Source organism: Rhinopithecus roxellana, chromosome 6 (assembly GCF_007565055.1).
Source record: "Rhinopithecus roxellana isolate Shanxi Qingling chromosome 6, ASM756505v1, whole genome shotgun sequence".
Taxonomy (NCBI): Eukaryota; Metazoa; Chordata; class Mammalia; order Primates; family Cercopithecidae; genus Rhinopithecus; species Rhinopithecus roxellana.
In genome coordinates, this window is record NC_044554.1 from 8,954,305 (window position 1) to 8,960,045 (window position 5,741).

Consider the following 5,741-nt stretch of genomic DNA (forward strand, 5'->3'; position numbering starts at 1 on the left):
TCATTAGGATTATGATTAAATTATATTTATGCCTGATACAGTTTATGCCGAATCTGATAACACAATTAGGATTCTGTCTGAGAAGCTATTCTAGGAGAACATTCAAAAGTAAAAAAACTGTTATGATTCTCAGCAGAGAGAAATGCTAGTGTTACAGGAATCACATTAATAATCTGGAAATCTGGGAAAGACATATGTATGGACATGATTTTTAGCTATTTTAACATGGTCAGTTGTATTGCCTCATCTTCCTAAAATATTTCCTCTATATTTGACTTCAAATTCCAATGCAATTAATGTTCATTTATTTCTGCTTTCTTATGATTAGCTTGTTAAATAATGCCTAGTTCTGATAATCCTTGTAATGTTTATGTAACCAGCAATCAAAAAATAGTGTGGGATTTTTACCCTCTTCATCCTGTTTCAGTTCATTTACAGCTCCTATCAGCTTTTAAATTTGACATCTCATAAAGAAATAAAAGTCTTTATTCAGTTTCATTTACATTGCATATAAATGGAACTTTCCTCAGCTCCCATGTTATTTTTCCTATTAAATCAATGATGAGGAAAGGAATTTATTTGTCTGGTAATTTAGTTTAGCTATACTGTTGTCTGGGGTTTTTATATGCAATACACACTATTTTATATCAAAGCTATAGCTCTCTATAGTTGGATAATGCTACAGCAATCTGTGTATCTGCAAAATGTTTCTCCCATCCTTTCCCTTATTTTTTGAGATTTGCAACAGTGGTGTTGAATATTTGGGCAGGGTCACAGGTTAGATTTCCCAGGAAACAGATTCTCAGACACAGATTTGCAGGAAGTTTATTGTACATAATAGGAGATCAAAAGAAGTACAATTGAGTAGAAAGGTGTGCAGTCATAAAAAGGCCTCAGCTGATAGCACAGGGAGCTCCTTTGCTTGGATGCCTCTTTAGAGTTGTCTTTAATCAAGGAAAGCAAGACAAGCTTTTATGTTCTATTAGTCTATTCTCATATTGCTATGAAGACCTACCTGAGTCTGGGTAGTTTATAAAGAAAAGAGGCTTCATTGACTCACCATTCCACAGGCTGTACAGGAGGCATGACTGGGGAGGCTTCAGGAAATTTACAATCATAGTATAAGGTGAAGGTGAAGCAAGCACATCTTCACATGGAGACAGGAGAGAGAGAGTGAAAGGAGAAACTTTTAAACAACCAGATCTTGTGAGAACTCACGCACTGTCATGAGAACAGCAAGGGAAAATCCACCCCCATGATCCAATCACCTCCTACCACCTCCTTCCCCCAACATTGGGAATTATAATTCGACATGAGATTTGGGTGGGGACAGAGTCAAGCCATATCAGTACTCTACTGTAACCAGTCATTAGATCTGGGCTGCTCCCAGGAAGAGAACTTGACTCTGGATGAACTGCTTTCTTCATCTGAGGATGATGACCTGAGAGGAACTCAGGAGAGAACTGTCAGCTGCCAACACTCCCGAAAAGCTGGGAAAATGAGTGTTTCAGGCCTGGGGTGCAGCAGGTAACCTGCATGGCTCACCAAGGCATCCACTACCATCCATTGCTTGCCATATGCAGTTCTACATGTATCACATAAGTTCTTAGAGAGCTCCTTCAGGATTTTTATGTGCCACTTTTCCTGGAGAAGTATATAATAGGAGAAAATGGTGAGATAAATCACAGACTTTCTATTCTCACTTCACTGCAGCTTTTTCTGAGGCTGCAAGTGATACTCTTTGTCTCCCTCCTATATCAACCATTAGACATTCTCCTGACCCTTTCTGTAAGCTGTGCTGACTTGGATGCCTTAACTATAAGGATGGTCCAGAGTTTTATATCTATTAGATTTGAGCCACTAGTCACCATGATCTGCTCAGACCAGGGCTGTTGTATTTTCTATTTTTTGTTAAAAATTGGGCTAGCATCACAACAGGGGCTCTCATCTAGTTGCCAAACATATTCTTCTTTATCCCCACTTATTTGGCCTGCCTACTCCTGATGGTCAGTCTATTATCCCTCCCAGAATGGTGACTCTTTCATTTTGTCTGGTGGTCTCTTGGCATGAGGATTTGGACCTATAAACAAACCACATAATTCAGAGTCCATGGGATGTTTAAGCAAAAATAAGTAGATTACTAGATGTGTTGGTGAGTGGAGCCATTTCTATGTCTATGTTTTTGTTTCTGGACTTGTTTTTTCTGCCTTACAAGGACATGAAGGCAAATTATTGGTCACTGGTTTAGGGTATTATTTTGTTCTAGTTCATGGTTTTCTGTCCTTTCAGGATCTCATCTCCAAGATGGTGCTTCAGTTGTATCTTCTGTAGAATGTCTCATTGTTTTATCAGGCCAGCAGCTTCTAGTCAGTGTTGTATGTGATGGAGTCAGCGGTTATATGGCTACCTCCACACGGCCTTTGCGATAGACTGCTTTTTATGCAATACTGTATAGGATCCTGTGCAGTGGATCAAATACCCTTTGAACCCAGGGATAGTGATGCTTACTGAGACCCTAAGAGCACATTAGGCCAAACTTTACCTTGAATACGTGTGTGTAAATTCTAGTAAAGATGAATCACTGTCTCTTCCAGGCTGGAATAGTCCAATGTAAGCAACTGGCCACCAAACTTCTTGTTGGACCCCTCAAAAGATGGTGCCATGGGTAGAACTGAGCTTAAGTCTTTGTTGTTTGCAAGTTGGACATTTTTTAGCAGCAGTAGCTTGATTAACTTTGTGGAGTAGACCCCAGGCTGTTAGCCTTTATCTGTCACTGTGCTACTTTCTCCATTAATGGCCAATGACAAAGGCTACTGACATCAACTAGCTGACTGCTGCAAAGTTCTTTATACCCATGCCTACAGATTTCTCCACATGGCTTTGCCTCTGACCTTTTTAGCTCTGATTTATCAATGTTTCTTCTTCTAAGCACCTGACTAAGCAACTATGTTATTTGATACTCCCTTAGGGTTGATGACAATTCTATTTCAAACTACTTTTCTTTCCGTACAAAGTGGATTACTGAGAGAACCACTTACAGTTCTTCCCATTAAGATTGATCTGAACCAAATTTTATCCTTAAACCAATTTTGACTTTTCTCTCCTCCATCAGCCGGTTATAAAATCCCCCATTAGGCTATAGCTATGAACTGAGGGAAAAGCTGGTTCAAGAGAGTCAGAAAACATGGGGGTCTGGACCACTTGCTCATCCTACTTATGTCTGCATAACCCTTTTATTGCCTCTAGTCATGCCTAATCTATTATTTCCATTGTACTGTGACTTGGTGTGTCTGATAGAATACAACTTTTAATGGACAATTCTGGCTAACTGGTAATCTCTCTTTTTTAATAGGTTCAATAGCTCACAAGGAGCTATTTTTCAAAAATGTTTATTATTCTTCACTATAGATAATCCTGAATGCTATGGGTCTATGTTGTGATTATTCTATGGGTACTTCCCATGAACCCATAGCTGTGTCCTTTCTAGCTATATGTTCCACAGGTTAGACCTGATGCAGACTTCTTTTATGCTCTGGGTCCTACTTAAAGCTGGAAGCCTTTTACATTACTTAGAATATGGGTTAAAGAAGTATTCCCAAATACTTCTTTTAAATGTTCTCATATTTAAGGTGAAATACTGTTCACCTTAATATTGTGCAATGCTAGTTTTAAAAGCAAATATGAGAACATTTAATTCATATGAGGAATTGCCAAAATGACATAATTCTTATTTTCTAACTCATGCATGTATATATACCTCACTCTTTTCAGAAATTGAGATGCTCCATAAAACCCAACCATTTTAATTTTACTTGTTGATATGCACACGTTCTACCAACGGTTTCTGCCTTCAGGTTACTATGAGTCAGGAATGTCTAAAGGAAAGGACGTAAGTTGCTCTCTTTTCTTCTATATCATCGTTTTCAGCATAAGTGGTTGACAAATGCAGGCAAATAACAAGAGTAAGGAAGGAGATAAAAGGGCTCCCTGGACATTGTTTTTCTTAGAATGTAACTGCCTTCCTTCTGTGTTTAAAGCAAGTTTTGATTCAACTGGAAAATGTGGCCTTCGGGACCACATTATGTAGTCATAAGTGCAACACACTTGTTCTCACTCAGTCTCAATGAATTCCCATGCTTCCTTGATCCACTGGATTTCCGTGCTCATGGGGTGATACTATGTGCAAGTGGAATGACAAGAATCGGAAAGCACACAGATGGTACCTACTCAATCTCCTCTGCTTGCATACATAGTCTTTGTTAAATCAGACATATAAAACACAGAATCAGTTGGAGCTTTCCTTGCATCACTGCTGGGATGAAGCTGGTCCTACTGTAGGGCCATGAGTGGTTCATTAGGCAGATGAAGTATAACTGTGAAGGAGACCTCCTCTTCACCGCGGCCAAGGAACCTATCGTTAATGCATGGTACTCTGTGAATGGTGAGAGGCTGGGCATCTATATGGGCCATACCAGAGCTGTGTGGTATGTGGATGCTGACTGGGACACCAAGCATGTCCTTGTCCATTCAGCTGACAACAACTGTCATCTCTGGGCCTGTGAAACAGGGAAACAGCTGGCCCTACTCAAGAACAATTCAGCTGTGTGGATCCGCAGTTTTGACTTTGGGGGCAATATCATCATGTTATCCACAGAGAAGCAGAAAAGCTATCAGTGCTTTGTGAGCTTATTTGATCTGCAGGATCTGAGCCAGACTGACAACAATGAGTCCCACCGGAAGATCCCTTGCAATAACTCTAACATCACTAGTGCCCTGTGGGGAGTGCATCATTGCAGGCCATGAGAGTGGAGAGCTCAACCAGTATAGTGCCAAGCCTGGAGAGGTGTTGGTGAATGTTAAGGAGCACTCCCGGCAGATCAGCGACATCCATTTATCCAGGGACATGACCATGTTTGTCACTGCATCCAAAGACAACACAGCCAAGCTTTTTGACTCTACAACTCTTCAACATCAGAAGCCTTTCTGAACAGAACGTCTCATCAGCTCAACTACCCTCTCCCCCAACTATGATCGTGTTGTGCTGGGCAGTGGTCAGGAAGCCATGGATACAACCACAACCTCCACCAGGTTTGGTAAGTTTGAGTCCAAGTTCTTCCATTTGGCCTTTGAAGAAGAGTTCAGAAGAGTCAAGGGGCACTTTGGACCTATCAACAGTGTTGCCTTCCATCCTGATGGCAAGCGCTACAGCAGTGGCAGTGAGGATGGTTATGTTCATAATCTACTACTTCGACCCACAGTATTTTGAATTTTTTTTTCAACCTCTACCTTATATGAATTCTTATTTTTTTCTTTTTCTTTTTTATTATATTTAAGTTCTGGGATACATGTGCAGAACGTGCACGCTTGTTGCATAGGTACACATATGCCATGGTGGTTTGTGGCACCCATCAACCAATCATCTACAGTTGGTATTTCTTCTAATGTTATCCCTCCCCTTGCCTCCCACCCCCCGACAGGCCCCGCTGTGTGATATTGCCCTCCCTGTGCCCATATGTTCTTATTGTTCAACTCCCACTTATGAGTGAGAACATGTAGTGTTTGGTTTTCTGTGAATGATATTATGTCCTTTGCAGGGACATGAATGAAACACTTTGAATTTGAGTTTTAGGCATAAGAAGCTGGATCTCTATCTAGGCCACGAAATCTTCTCACATAATGTTTTGAACTCTGAGAAATAAATTTGTTTGGTAATAAAAAAAAACAGAGTCAAAGAAAAAATT

General features: G+C 40.3%; 1 pseudogene; it reads left to right on the top strand.

Moving 5' to 3' along the window:
- The first annotated feature begins 4,317 nt into the window (after positions 1-4,317).
- Positions 4,318-5,333, top strand: LOC104660442 (annotated as a pseudogene).
- The last annotated feature ends 408 nt before the right edge of the window (positions 5,334-5,741 follow it).